This window comes from Gopherus flavomarginatus, chromosome 8 (genome assembly GCF_025201925.1).
Source record: "Gopherus flavomarginatus isolate rGopFla2 chromosome 8, rGopFla2.mat.asm, whole genome shotgun sequence".
In the NCBI taxonomy this organism is placed as follows: Eukaryota; Metazoa; Chordata; order Testudines; family Testudinidae; genus Gopherus; species Gopherus flavomarginatus.
In genome coordinates, this window is record NC_066624.1 from 52274549 (window position 1) to 52289476 (window position 14928).

Genomic DNA, 14928 nt, shown 5'->3' on the forward strand with positions numbered 1-14928 from the left:
GATATACAGAAATGTCATTGGAAATTCAAAAATAAAAAAGGAAAATGCAATTCCCATCACTTTAGCGTATCTGGGCCATTCCTGTATCGAGAGGACCTGCTAAGGTCCCTGTGTGCTTACGAGAAACCTGGAGGAACTCATACCACAGCCTGAACATGAAACTCAACTGCTCCCAGATGCCGCAGTAAAACCCTTTCCCTGCTGTGACGTTGCGCTCCATAGGATTTTATGAAAATATGCTACTGAGTGTGAATATAAAGTAACTGAAATATGCTTCATGCAAAACGTCTCTTGTAAGGTATCATTACAAAGCTTATAATCTACTGTGTGTGTTCATCCTATTTGTACGAACCAATAATTCCTGTATCTGAAACTAGAAATATGAAATATAACTCTGAGGTCCTATTGTAATGATGCAAAGTGTGGGCCATTAATAGTGGTTTGGACTCTTGATGGCTCCCATTAACCAGGACAATAGACTGCAGATGGCTCTGTCCTGCACCATCTGGGAGTCAGGCCAGGAAGAATGAAGGCTTGGGGTCTCACAGGACATGTGACAATGTCACCTGGTACAGGAATCCATCTTAAACCTGAGGCTTTTCCCCGGGAGAGAGACAAAAGATTCCTGCCTTGTAGCAAAGCTGTATAAGGGATGGAACAGAAGAAAGGTGGGTGCAGTCATGAGACATCCCCTAGCTACCTTGAGCTGAAACAAGGACTATACCTGGTGAAAAGATTGGGTCCAGACAAGAAAAAAGTCTAGTCTGCGAAAGAAGCATATTGGAAGATCTCTGAGGGTGAGACTTGATCTGTATTGAGTTTCATATTGTATTAGGCTTGGACTTGCATGTTTTTGTTTTATTTTGCTCTATGGAGAATACAAATGGCACAGAGAAGGAAAAGATAATGCCATAGAAAAGTCTCTGTGTGCGTGTGTGTGTGTGTGTTAGATGGGTGGGAGGGTGTCTAGAAACCACTCTCCTCTAGTTCCTTTTCTCTGATTTCCTTTGGAAAATCTGAAGCAGGGAGCAAAAGCCATTGTTATCACCTCTGAGGCTTGAACTCATAACCTTCAGATTATGAGACTGACACGCTGTCAACTGCACTAAGAAGACTTTGAAAAGCTTTAGCCTCAGTGCATATAGGACCCTCCTACATCGGTGACTGGGGCAGGGAAGGAGCCAGGGGTGTGCTGGAAGAAGCAGGGAGCTCTGGTGCCCACAGACCTGTCCTGGCAGCTTTCTCAGCAGCAAATAAATCAATTTGCCCTGCCAGTGAACAATCTACTGGAACTAATGGCAGCACAGGGGGGTGTTTCCAAGCTATGCACCTACTTCCACATTTTAGAACTTACTCTCCTTTTCCTAGTAGGGCACTTTTCATGGGAATTAGGCAAAGCAAACTACACAGATAAGAGGAACAAGCTGGGGAAGGTACATGGGGAACAGAATCCAGGGCTCCAGATAAGGCTTGAATTTATAATCCCAGCAGCTTGCCCTTCTGCACTAACCAATTGCACCACTGCAGATGCTTTTTAGATGGATTTGGGAAGCAGGCAGTTCTCAATCTCTGTGGTTCACACCTTTGCCTGGTAATTGAAAAGCAGCTGGTTCAAACCTAATTCAAGATGTGGCTTTTCAGTGATGAGACTCCAGTACATTTTAACAGGAAGAAAATCTCCTTTATTCTGGTTTAGCCCCGTTTGACTCCTTCTGCCCATCTTCTCCACACCCCCAGTCTCTTTCCTTCCCCACTGGGGCCATGCTGAGAGGAGCCGCAGTCAGTCTCTGTCACAGAGACTCTGTATCCTATAAACGGAGGGAGGGGTCACTTTAAAACATTGATAATGGGTAGGGGAGGGGTGTGCATGGTTACGGGGAGGAAGGATGAAGACCTAACAGTGGGGCCCAGAGAGATTCCCCCAAACAGGGGAGATCCCCTGCTGCCTCCCATCTGCCAGCTATGGGAAGAACAACTGTGTGTGGGGGGTCTCCACATGCTGTCCCCGCCCCAAGAGCCAACTGTGGCAATGGGAGCTGCAGGGCTGGAGTCTGCAGGCAGCAGTGCTCAGAGCCCCGAGCCCTCCCGCTTAGGGGCTGCTGCCAGAGGGGGGTGCGGGTTGCTTTCGAGAGAGGCTTGAGGTAAATGCTGCACCCCTCACCCTCTCCTGCACCCCCAACCTCCTGCCCCAACCCAGACCCCATACCTGCATCCAAACTCCTTCCAGGACCCTGCTCCTTGCACACGCTCCTGCACCTCAACCCCCTGACTGAGCCCAGACCTGCACCCAAACTCTCTCCCAGAGCCCAGCCCCTCTCCCTCCCACATCCAAACTCCCTCCCAGAGCCTTAGGCAGGTGTAGTGGGGCAGGCAGGACTTGGTCCCATTCTGGGCACCACCAGAAATTATACAAACCTGCCGCCTCTGTCCAGCCCAACCTTCTGCTGATGCACCTCAGCCCACACCCGTGCAGGGGTTGAAGCTTCCATTGCTTAAATTCCAGGACACTGAGGGATTTTAGCTCCACTTTGCCCAGAGGGAACCTTCACCCCACTCCCAATCAGGTTCTTGTCCATGGGATCACTGTAGGGGGGCTGGGTCCCTCGGTGTCTTTTCTCTCTCTACGACAGGCCAGGGTGCAATAACTGGGGCATCTGAGCACCCAGGACCTTCTGTGGGGCTGCCATTCCCCTTCCCCGTCTCTGGTCTCATCTGTCATTGACTCCAGCCTTTTTTCTATCTATCGTCAGCACCTCCCAGGCAAGCTGCACTCACCTCAAAAAGACATAAAGTCCTGTGGCACCTTATAGACTAACAGATGTATTGGAGCATAAGCTTTCGTGGGTGAATACCCACTTTGTCAGATGCATGTGGTGGAAATTTGCAGGGGCAGGTATAAATATGCAGGTAAGAATTAGTCTAGAGATAAGGAGGTTAGTTCAATCAGGGAGGTTGAGACCTTCTTCTAGCAGTTGTGGTGTGAAAGCCAAGGAAGGAGAAATTGATTTTGTAGTTGGCTAGCCAGTCACAGAATTCCAACTCCATTCATCTGATGAAGTGGGGATTCACCCCTCAAAGCTTATGCTCCTGTACATCTGTTAGTCTATAAGGTGCCACAGAACTCTCGCTTTTTACAAATCCTGGTTAATGCGGCTACCCCTGTGATACTCAAAAAGACAGTGTCCCCTGTTGGGTGTATGTCACTGACCTGTCTCCTCTCTGAGCACTGACTGCCCCTCTGTTTCCTTGCCTCTCAGTCTGAGCAGATGGGACCTTTCCCTCCACTGTTAGAGGATTCGCCCTTCTCATCTACCCTTGTCCCAAGCAGCACAGCGAGAGGGAATCTTAAATGTACCAAGGTGACTTCGGAGCAGAAACCCCCCTGACCTTCCATGCAACTGACACTTGCCCCTCACTGAGCAGGACTGAAACTGGTGTAGGAAGACTGGTGGGCCACATCCCCTCTGGGCATGAGCAAAGAGCAGGGTGAAAAAAATAAACCTGAAGATGCAACCCATGACCTCATACATGCAAAGTATGTGCTCTACCACTAAGCTACACCCCCAGATGGGCTGTGTTTGCTATGGGTTACACTCAGAGCCCTCCTGTTCTCACTGCGTCCAGTGACCTATAAGCTTCATAAGAAGCCCATTCCCGTCTCTGAGGGCCAGGCCTGCTCAGCTAGAGGTTACTTGTTCATAGGCGTCACTTTTCAGCAGGGCCAGATTCTATGTGTGGGGCAGAGAGAGTATGTGCCCTGGACTCAGGGAGCAGAGATACACTCAGCCCTCTCCCCTGCATTGGGGTGGGGAGTGCTGCAATCCCCTGCTGCAAGGTCATGGTGGGGGATACTGTGAGCAGCTCAACACCTCACTCTGGTGGCAGAAGTGGGGTGGGGAGTTCTAGGTGTTTCCACCTGCCTATGAAGTCCAGCTTTCCGCAGGACATTCACTGTGGTGCAATTGGGTCACTGTTTCCATGGCTGAACAGCAAAGAATCACTCCCAGTTTCCCTTCTATCTGCAGCAGGATTAGCCTGTGTCAGTGGTTAATGTGGAACGGGGCTCTGAGCTTTGCCATCTTGTGAGTTCTGAATGCTGAGCCCCCTGGATCCTTCTGCTGAGAGCATGGTGATTGCACAACAGCTGCAAGGCCTTTTTCCCTCTCCTTGTCCTCCTCGGCTTCTCCAGACTTTCCCCAATATTGATTCTATCAGGCGCTGGAGGGATCTAAGGACCTGCAGGTTTCCCTCACCCACATCTTAAGGCAAACAGTGATTCCCTTCTCTGACACTCCTGGGTCTGGGCTTCTTATGAGTTTTTCTCCAGGGGACCTGATTCCCTGTGAAAATGTGTGTGTGTGTCATGTGGGGAACTCAGACTCTCCCCCACTAGATGAGTCCAACAGCACCTCCCCTTGGTGGGAGAATCCTAAATTTCACCCTCCCCCCTGGTTTCTCTGACCAGCTGATGGCGGCAGCATGCTAAATCAACCCCAGCTCTCTGGTCTAGAAAGCAGCATCTAACCAGCCTTGTGACAGCTCCGGTTTGCTCACTGGAGACATAACAAATCAGGAAAGAAGTCAAATGTCAGACACAGAACCTCAGCTCACAAATAAACACCCTCAGGGATTGAGAACTCGTTAAAAGATAGGGAATAAAGGGTAGGAATTAATGGTAAATTCTCAGAATGGAGAGGGGTAACTGGTGGTGTTCCCCAAGGGTCAGTCCTAGGACCAATCCTATTCAATTTATTCATAAATGATCTGGAGGAAGAGGTAAACAGTGAGGTGGAAAAGTTTACAGATGATACTAAACTACTCAATATAGTTAAGACCAAAGCAGATTGTGAAGAACTTCAAAAAGATCTCACAAAACTAAGTGACTGGGCAATAAAATGGCAAGTTAAATTTAATGTGGATAAATTTAAAGTAATGCACATTGGAAAAAATAACCTCAACTATACATACAATATGATGGGGGTTAATTTAGCTACAACATGTCAAGAAAAAGATCTTGGTGTAATTGTGGATAGTTCTCTGAAGATGTCCACGCAGTGCGCAGAGGCGGTCAAAAAAGCAAACAGGATGTTAGGAATCATTAAAAAGGGGATAGAAAATAAGACTGACAATATATTATTGCCCTTATATAAATCCATGGTATGCCCACATCTCGAATACTGGGTACAGATGTGGTCTCCTCACCTCAAAAAAGAGATTCTAGCACTAGAAAAGGTTCAGAAAAGGGCAACTAAAATGATTAGGGGTTTGGAGAGGGTCCCATATGAGGAGAGATTAAAGAGGCTAGGCCTCTTCAGCTTGGAAAAGAGGAGACTAAGGGGGGATATGATAGAGGTATATAAAGTCATGAATGATGTTGAGAAAGTGGATAAGGAAAAGTTATTTACTTATTCCCATAATACAAGAACTAGGGGTCACCAAATGAAATTAATAGGTAGCAGGTTTAAAACAAATAAAAGGAAGTTCTTCTTCACACAGCGCATAGTCAATTTGTGGAACTCCTTACCTGAGGAGGTTGTGAAGGCTGGGACTATAACAATGTTTAAAAGGGAACTGGATAAATTCATGGTGGCTAGGTCCATAAATGGCTATTAGCCAGAAAGGGTAAAAAATGGTGTCCCTAGCCTCTGTTCATCAGAGGATGGAGATGGATGGCAGGAGAGAGATCACTTGATCACTGCCTGTTACCTTCACTCCCTCTGGGGTACCTGGTATTGGCCACTGTCGGTAGACAGATACTGGGCTAGATGGATCTTTGGTCTGACCCGGTACGGCCGTTCTTATGTTCTTATAGGGCACCTTCTACACGGCGACTGGACAGTTGACTGACTTTAAATCTAGCTAGCTCTGTTAGTAGAGCATGATGCTCTTAATCCCACCATCATAAATTCAAGCCCCATGGTAGGTGGTAGCGACAGCCCTTAGGTGTCACTCTTCTGCTAATAGTCACAGATCCAGCTGAAACAAACTCTCTATGCTCTTTGGCAGGTCATGTTTCTTCTTCTCTCTGAGCTTCACTAAAACATGAAGAGAGAACAAACTGACATTTGCATCCTATGTTAAGAGAGTATTTTCTCCTCTTCCATTGTACCCCAGGCAAGAAGAGGGGATAATAACCAATTAACAGATGATTGCAGAGGGAAAAGTTTGGTCTTTATAAATAGGGCAATGATCATTTGGTCTCCATGTCCACTGATGGTAGGACAAGAAGTAATGGACTTAATCTGCAGCCAGGGAGATTCACGTTAGATATTGGGAACAGCTTTCTAACTCTGAGGGTAGTTAAGCTCTGGAATAGGTTCCCAAGAGTGTCTGTGGAGTCTCTGTCCTAAGAGACTTTTAAGAATAGGTTGAACAAACCTCTGTCAAGGATACTCTGCATATACTTGGTCCCATAGACAACCTACTCTGGCTCTGGTTCCCTCCTTCTGCTCCCTGCCTGGGCCAACTGCTGTGGGCACTTGATCCCACATGCCCCCAATGCATCGTCTCTGCTTGGCTCTGCTTCAGCAGAGAGGGCTGGATTTTATGACCTCTCCAGGGCCCTTGCAGCCGTACAGATCTATAATTCGATGCCATTGCAATACAATATAAACAACAACAAAAGTGGAAACACCCCAATCTAACATCTAACAATTCAGCATGAACTAACATTCCACAGCACAAAGTGACAACACGTAGGAGTGCAAAGCCCGACAATTCAGCACCATGCAAATGAATGCCCCATGGGGCAAAACGACGCACTGCAAAAGAGCTCAGCTCAAACCAGTGCAACACAAGCCAGTGCAAAAACCATACAACATGAAACAATGCATCAGAGTGCAAAGTGACACTGTGCAAAACAGCTCAGCGTGGAACAGCGACACGGCACAAACCCACACAACAGAATCGTATAGAAAGATAGGGCAGGGAGGGACCCTGAGAGTCAGGACCAAGTCTCCCTAGGCTGTCCCTGACAGGTGTTTGAAGAACAAGGAAACAAAAAGGGCACCACAAACTTATGTTTTTTGGATGAGTCAAGAAAAGGGAGTTGCATTGTCCCCCTCAGGTAGCCCCTGTTCAATTCCAGGTCAGAAAACAAAACTCTTCTGCAAGAATATCCAAAAAATATTGTGTTTCACTTTACTTCATAAATACAGTTGTGTGGCAATTAAATGATGACTCTAAAGTTTCATAAAAGTGTGGGAAATATGGATGTATCTGAGGAAATGGCTTGGAATGAAGGAAGACAAAAACTGATGGGTTGAGAGAACAAGCACTGTTTCCCCCTGGTTTGGAACTTCTCTCACAACTACTGGAAGAGAAAAGCAAAGCAAATGGTGTTCTATTGTTGCAAAGGAGATTAAAGTGAGGCCATTTTCTGCAGATAGAATTAAATGGTCATGTCAGGAGTGGGATTTGAAACCACGTCTCCATGCAGAGACCAGAACACCCAATGGACTGGGAAAAAAGAAACTTATAACTAGCACTTCAGACCAATCCACCATCCTAATACTACAAAGAAGGTGACTTAACCCTAGTTTTCATTAATAGTTGATGAACTCTTTAGGGAGCTCAAGATGGCACATCTCTTTCAAATTCTACAGACCTTCTACAGCACAGCACATTTTTAGACACACTCACCTGAACCTAAAGTTACACGTTTCCTGGAGCTCCATGATTTCTGCGGTGTTGGAATCTCCCTGTTTGCTTTTTAAGTGAACAAAAGATGGGTGCTGGCATTCTGAAAGAGTAATGGTGAACCTCAAAATCCTGTCCTGTGCACCAGACAGTTAAGCAACCAGTACTCACAACCTCTACTATGATAGCATCCTGTCTGGGAACAACTCACTTACCAACAGCTGGGGTGTGAAATCCTCATTTCTTTGCTGTTCTGTCACTGTAGTCCCCACTTTCATATTGCTTGTCTGTATAATCTCTGTCTGGTTCTGTAACTGTTTCTGTCTGCTGTATAATTAATTTGTTTTGTGTAAACCAGTTAAGGTGGTGGGGTATAATTGGTTAGATAATCATGTTACAATATGTTAGGATTGGTAAGTAAAATGATTGGTTAAGATAGAGCTAAGCAGAACTCAAGTTTTACTATATAGTCTGCAGTCAATCAGGAGGTAAGGGGGGGAACGCGAATGGGAATTGAGGTAGGGGAATTGGAATTATGTTTTGCTAAGGGGGGGAATAGGAACAGGGAAGGGGAACAGGGACACAGGCAAGCCTCTGTGGTGTCAGAGCTGGGAAGGGGGATACTGAGGAAGGAAACTGGAATCATTGCTTGCTGGAAGTTTACCCCAATAAACATTGAATTGTTTGCACCTTTGAGCTTCATGCATTGCTGCTCTCTGGTCACGTGAGAAGGACCAGGGAATGGGAGGATGATGGGATAAGCCCTCTAACAAGTATGTCTTTCAGGGTGTGAAACCCCCCCGAACCAGTATAATTAAGCTGACCTAAGCCATGGTTAGATAGTGCTAAATCAAAGGAAAGATTGTTTTGCCAATGCAGCTATTACAGGGATGGAAAACCCCTCCCCTCACTGTAGCAACTGTCTGCTCCACAGGGCTACAGCAGTATTTTAAGCATAGCCAGCCTCAGATAGAGACCAGATCTGGCTCTATGGATGCTCAGGCACTAAGACAGGAGCAATGACAATACACAATGCTTCTGTAGTTGGCAGGATTCAAACCTGCATGGGGAGACCCCAATAGATTTCTAGTCTATTGCCTTCTCCACTCGGCCACAACTACTTAAGGTACAGCTGCTGCACTACATGATGATTCTGTTCTCACAGAATTGTCACTTCAAATTGCTCAGACAAGCTCCCCCAGCACACTCATGGCTGTGCATTAGTGTAAGTGAGTCCATGGTGAACAGCAAGAGTTCCTGCCCATTTCCCTTCCAGCTGGAGCATGATTAGTGTGTTTGTGGCTAACGACATTGCTATAGATTGTTGTTCATTCCCCACACTGACAATTCAGACAGTCCCTTTCCTATTCAAATCTCCACCTTATCATTCCAATAGCCGGGGGCAGGATTTCTCTGGGACACTGAAATGTTTCAGGGGGTTGGTGTGTGAGCTCAGCCTTGCATTCCATCCCTGATGTTTCATGGACTAACACCAGCAGCAGAAAGAAAGAGCCGAGCCAATATCTCACTGTCAGCGGTGAAGGTGACCACCTCCCCTCTGTCTGACCATTGCCATTGCAGGAGAGAAGGGTTCACTGGAATCGAATGCCCTGGCTCAGACAAGAGACACAGGGAGGTTTTACTGTTATTGGATCTGTGCAAAGGAAATTGTGCCTCTATATGAAATTGAGGAGGGAAATGAAATGTCCACATGGTGGCTCAGTGCCTTAAGGAATGTGGGCGATGGACTCTGGCTGAGAAATGATTTAACAGGAATTTGTATCAATGTGTTGCCCTGATTAAAAGCTACGGCTGTAAGGTTCTACTGTTGTTAGTACTTGAACCTGCATGGAGACACCCGAGTGGGTGTCAAGTCCATTACCTTAACGAGGGGTAGTTGATTATTTTGTCAAGATGCAAATTTCTTGGTCAAGATCTAGTCAATGTCTAGATGACAGAGAAAATAATACACTGATGATAATAAGAAGAATTTAGAAATATTTACAGTTGCTATGGGCATAACTATGATGATTGTTTCATGTTTCACTCTTTATATCTGACACCACCATCACCTTTCCCTTTAGCCTTGTAGTTTGCCAAGGGTAAAACTAAACATCTCTTCAGATACAAGGGAGTGTTTGTGTTCACTCCTGCTAGCTACACAGAGGCTTGATGTAGCTGCTTTCAGTCCTCCGGCTCTGCCCTGATAAGTAACATTTCAGGGTGTCACTGAACTGAAGGAGGGAGATCATTTTTTGACAGATGACGCCTCCTCTTAAAGGTGTTTGTCTGGCTGGCAGCCCTGGTTCCCTGGTCTCTCCTGAGGGAAGAAAGTTTCTGTGCAAAATACTAAAACTTTTAACAGAGAGGAGGGAAAGGGGATGGCCACATGATGGGGCCAGTGTGTATGACAACATGGTTCTTTTATGTGGGATGACTCTGAACGTTGACTGATCTCCACTCCCTTGGATTTGAAGAGATGTTTAGTTGTGCACTTAGGAATCCATAAGGCTGAAGCAATTTTATGGGTGATGACACTACGATGGAAGGGTTTTTTAATGTTGTAGAAATTGTTAAAAACACTTAGCTTCAACTGGAACTGCCTATTAAAAAAGGCTGGTTTCCCCACGTCAGTTCCATAAGCTCTCCTAGAAAAACCCTGGATTCTCTCCTGCCTCGGTGGGAACTAGAGGGAATCGTCCTCTGCTGCCCTTGGCTCTAGGCTGATTTTTCTGGGGAGGGGACGTGGAATTGATTTGTTCGCTGTTGAGAAGGGAGCCGGGCCAGTTCCCAGGGAACCAGAACTCCCAGCATCTTCCCAGCCCAACCCAGGCTGCTGCCCCGTCCCAGTCTCTGTTCCTCTGGGAGCCCTCCATGTTTGACTCTAGAGCAGGCTGGGAGCAGCAGCTGAGGCAGAGGACAGCCTGGGCCAGGCAGATAAGGAGTTTAGCAAGCAAAGAATGTAAAATGGCAGTGGAGTATTACCTTGGACTTGAGGGCATTTCTCCATTGGTCTGTCTGCCTTGGGGCAGGGACAATAACACGTCCTGCTGCATTTGTTATTTCAAGAGGCAGTTCAGGATTTTCATTCTCACACACAGTGCACAAAGCAGGACACAACCTTTGGCATAAACTAAACAAGCTGCTCACAGATTCTGACAGCCACAGTGAGCGTTCGGGTGAGAGCTCAGACCTGCCCCTGTCCCAGAGGGAGAGTGTCATCTGTGTGGGGACTGTACCACTGACCTACCCGCTCCTAACTCCCAAACTTTCAGTAGCTCTATTATCAGTACCTGTGAGTGTTATTTAAACCATAAGGAAAACCACACTGGGCTAGCCCAAAGGCCCAGCTAGCTCTGAATCCTCTCTTCTGATAGTAGCCAAGAGCAGGTGCCCCAACAACCAGTCTGCAAGACACCACTGGGAGTTGAACCCAGGATCTCCTGTTTACTAAACAAATGCTTTAGCCAGCTAACCCATGGTGCCTGTGGGTGGCTAAAACACACTGTTTCCCCACACCTGACTCCCTGCCATTGCCACCAGGGCCTGACAAGCTTTGCTTCTATTTGAATTCTGCAAAGCAGAGGAGCAGGTGACATTTTCCTTACAAGTTGTATGTGAGTGAATCTTTGGCCAGGTCTGCACTACAAAGTTTTTTCAGTAGAATTATGTTGCTCAGGTGTGTGAAAAACACACAACGCTACCTCAGTCAGCAGCTTGTGGCAGGTGTACACACTGCAATGCCACGTCTGGCGACAAAACTGCCATGTTTTGCTGACAAAATAAAACAACTTTGATGAGAGATCTAGAGCTTTTTGAAGCAAACAAAGTGACAGAGTAGACGCTGCCATTCATTATATCACCATAACTGGCCTCCTCCAGTATCCCACAATGGCCGCCATGAACTCGCCTACCCTGCATTCCTGCTACAGAGCCTGGCCTCCTCTTTCATTGCTCTGGGAAGTTCTGACAGCTGAGCCTGCTGCTCTGCTCTGGCAGCCAGGAGCAAATCACTGCCGTGGAATGCTGCTCTCTCCCGCACTGCGAACACAGAGCAGGGTAGCGGGAACTTCATTACAGTGTGGGGGGAGCCACTGGCATCCGAACTGTGACACGCCCAGGACACCCCTTCCCTCAAGGAGGCTCTTACCTTCTAAACAGGGAAGGCTGTTTTCTAGTAAAATCAGGAAAAGGGAAGGAGAAAACTCAAAAGAGGTTCCTCCTGGCGCTCACATACGTGAACCCGAATACTTTCTCAGTCCTCAAAGAGAGACCTTGAGAAACAGACTTGCTGAAGCAAAACCACAGGGGTCTCTGAGGTTTCCTTGGCCCCTCGCTCCTGTCCTGCCTGGCTGATGTCAGCATCTCTCTGTGAGGTCACCACCTCCCCATCACCTTTGACCAATAGTCTGAGGTCCTGCAAAAGGCCTTTGTGATGTCACTGCCATATCCCTCCCTTGCTGTGCTAATGTCCTGCCCCTGGCCAGGAACTTTGAAGGTTTGAGCTACTCCTGTGGTCACCCCACTCAAGAAGCATTCATTCTAGGAAGCAAGCCGGCTAGACAGGAAAACATCAGACTCTGATCCCAATGCTACACTCCGTTTTTCAGAAATTAGTCAACTTTATGGCCAGAAGAGACCATTAGAGCATCTAATCTGACCCCCTGCATATCACAGGCCTCCTGTATGACACAATAGCTACTTTTGGGGCAAACACATTCCACAAAGGCATCTAGTCTTCATTAAATGACATCAAGAGATGGTGAACCCACCACTTTCCTTGGCTGCATGTTCCTGTGGTGAAACATCCTCGCTGTTGAATTTTTTTGCCTTATTTGTAATATGAATTTGTCTCTTTTCACCTTCCGGTCACTGTGTCTTGTTATGCCTTTCTCTGCTAGATTCAAGAGCCCTTTAATGCCCAATATTTTCTCTCCATTAAGGCCCTTCAACGCATCACTGAAGTCACCTTTCAGTCTTCTTTTGATAAGCTAAACAGGTCGAGCTCTTTCAGCAACTCACTAGAAGGCATTTTTCTCCAGCCCTCAGAACATTTGATGGCTCTTTGCTGCCCCAGCTCCAATTTCACAACATCTTTTTCAAATGAGGACACCAAAACTGGAGGTAGTGTTCCAGTATCAGTCTCACTGATGCCGTGTCACCTCCTGTGACGTTATTGACATAATCTGTAACTGTATAGATCACCATTACGACCACTGTCATATATTTGCAGCCAATATTGTAGAAAGGTTGTTGTGTAAGGGGTCTGTGGAGAGGTTATGATTGGCTGATTAGAATTATGCTCTCTCCAGATGTGTATCATTTTTTGTAGTAGACATTATAAATATTGGCTCTATGCTGCTCATATTTCAAACTTGTGCTCTACTTACAGGGAACACCCCAGACAAGTTGGTGTCAGTTCTGCCTAGCCTGCTTGATGGCCCATTAAGGACCATCAGCTATACAATCGACCCATTGAGAGAAGGCAGATATGCCTTGTGACTCAGCAAGGTATGCAGAGACCTGCCTATGGACAGAACTCTAAGGTTTTTCTAAGTCACATGCTGGATAAAATGTCCTTGGGACAAAGAAAGCGAAGACCACATGGCAAAAGACTATAAAATGCTGAGGCCTCTCCTCCACCTTGTTTTCAATCCTGCTTCATACCTCTGGAGGGACTTTGCTATAAATTGAACCTCTATACAAAGGACTGAATGACCCATCCCAGCTGTGAATATATTCCAGAGACTTGATTTCAACCTGCAGTTTATTCCATGACTGCTACAAGCCTGAACCAAGATCTTTGCCATTACTGGGTGTGAAGGGTTAAAATCCATGTACAGTTTATATAACAACCTGGTCTATGGATTGTGCCAGCTCTTTTCCAGACCCAAAGTCCAGAGCATGGTCGAGGGATCAGAGACCTAGCAAATCATGATCAGCTAAGAGAAAGCTGGGGTAAACAGAAAGCCATACTTGCTAAGATAGGCCTGGTCAGCAAATTGCCAGGAGTTGGAGCTCAGAACTAGAGAATTGTGTCTTATTCAGAGTTGCAGATTGAATAAAGAATCCCTGTTCCTATTGTGTTAGTCTCCTCTGTAGGGAGACGTTCTTCCCACAAATCCAACCTTTAGTTTATGAGAAGTTGGCACATGTCAGTATAAGATATAGCATCCTTCCAGCTCCCTTCCGAGGAACCAACGCCTGCCTTAAGACACACAAAAAAGAATCTTTATTGCCATATACCTTCACTGTTTCTTTGCTTTAACCCCTAGGAATGTTCCTGTTGTACAATCAAAGGAGTTGCTCCATTCCTATGGACCCCAAATCAGAATTCAACATAGATATTTTATACTAATAACATTTTATCAAAGTATTCATTAAATGTTAACTTGCTAACTTGAGACCATTGGTGGAGACATTATGTAACCTGTTAACCATTGGCTAATATGCTTATCTTGTCTTGCTGCAAAACCTAAGCTGGGGTGTGGAACTGCCTACACCGTCATTTTCCCCCGCCCATGGAAAATCTATATATTCTGTTGTAATCAATTAACTGACAGTGCCTGTCATAAACAGATAGTTAAGGGTTAATGTCTCTTTTACCTGTAAAGGGTTAACAAGCTCAGTGAACCTGGCTACATCTGACCAAAGAACCAATCGGGAGACAAGATACTTTCAAATCTGAGTGGAGGGAAGTCCTTTTTTTGTGCTGTTTTTCTTTGTTTTCTGTTTTCTCTTGGGATTAAGAGAAGCCAGTCATGTAACCAGATTTCTCCAATCTTACTGAAACAGACTCTCAGGTTCCAGATAGTAAGTAATAGATAGAAAGCGGATTCAATTTGTTTGTTTTCTTTATTTGCAAATGTGTATTTTCCTGGAAGGATTTTACCTCTGTTTGCTATAACTTGTATTTTATGCTAGGGGAAGGGAGTCCCTCTAGTCTATATAGCTGAATCATAGAATATTGGGGTTAGAAGGGACCTCAGGAGGTCATCTAGTCCAACCGCTGCTCAAAGCAGGACTAATCCCCAGATTTTTACCCCAGTTCCCCAAATGGCCCCCTCAAGCATTGAACTCACAACCCTGGGTTTACCAGACCAATGCTCAAGACTCTGTAAACATTTTTCCATCTTGATTTTACAGAGATAATTTTTACTTTTTTCTTTCATTAATTAAAAGTTTTTCTTTTAAGAACCTGATTGATTTTTTTTTATTCTTGTGTGAGACCCCAGGGAACGGAGTCTAGACTCACCAGGGATTGGTGGGGGGAAAGGAGAGGGAAAGGTT

The 14928-nt window shown here is 46.0% G+C and overlaps 1 protein-coding gene and 1 non-coding gene across 5 annotated transcripts in view; both read right to left on the reverse strand.

Annotated features, from left to right (window-relative positions):
• The window catches only part of LOC127056975 (zinc finger protein 883-like), a 305218-nt gene that overhangs the window by 146946 nt on the left and 143344 nt on the right, over positions 1–14928 (reverse strand). The gene's annotated exons all lie outside the window — the stretch shown is intronic.
• On the reverse strand, positions 8678–8759 carry TRNAS-AGA (transfer RNA serine (anticodon AGA)). Its single transcript has one exon. It is a non-coding gene; the product is annotated as a tRNA-Ser (tRNA).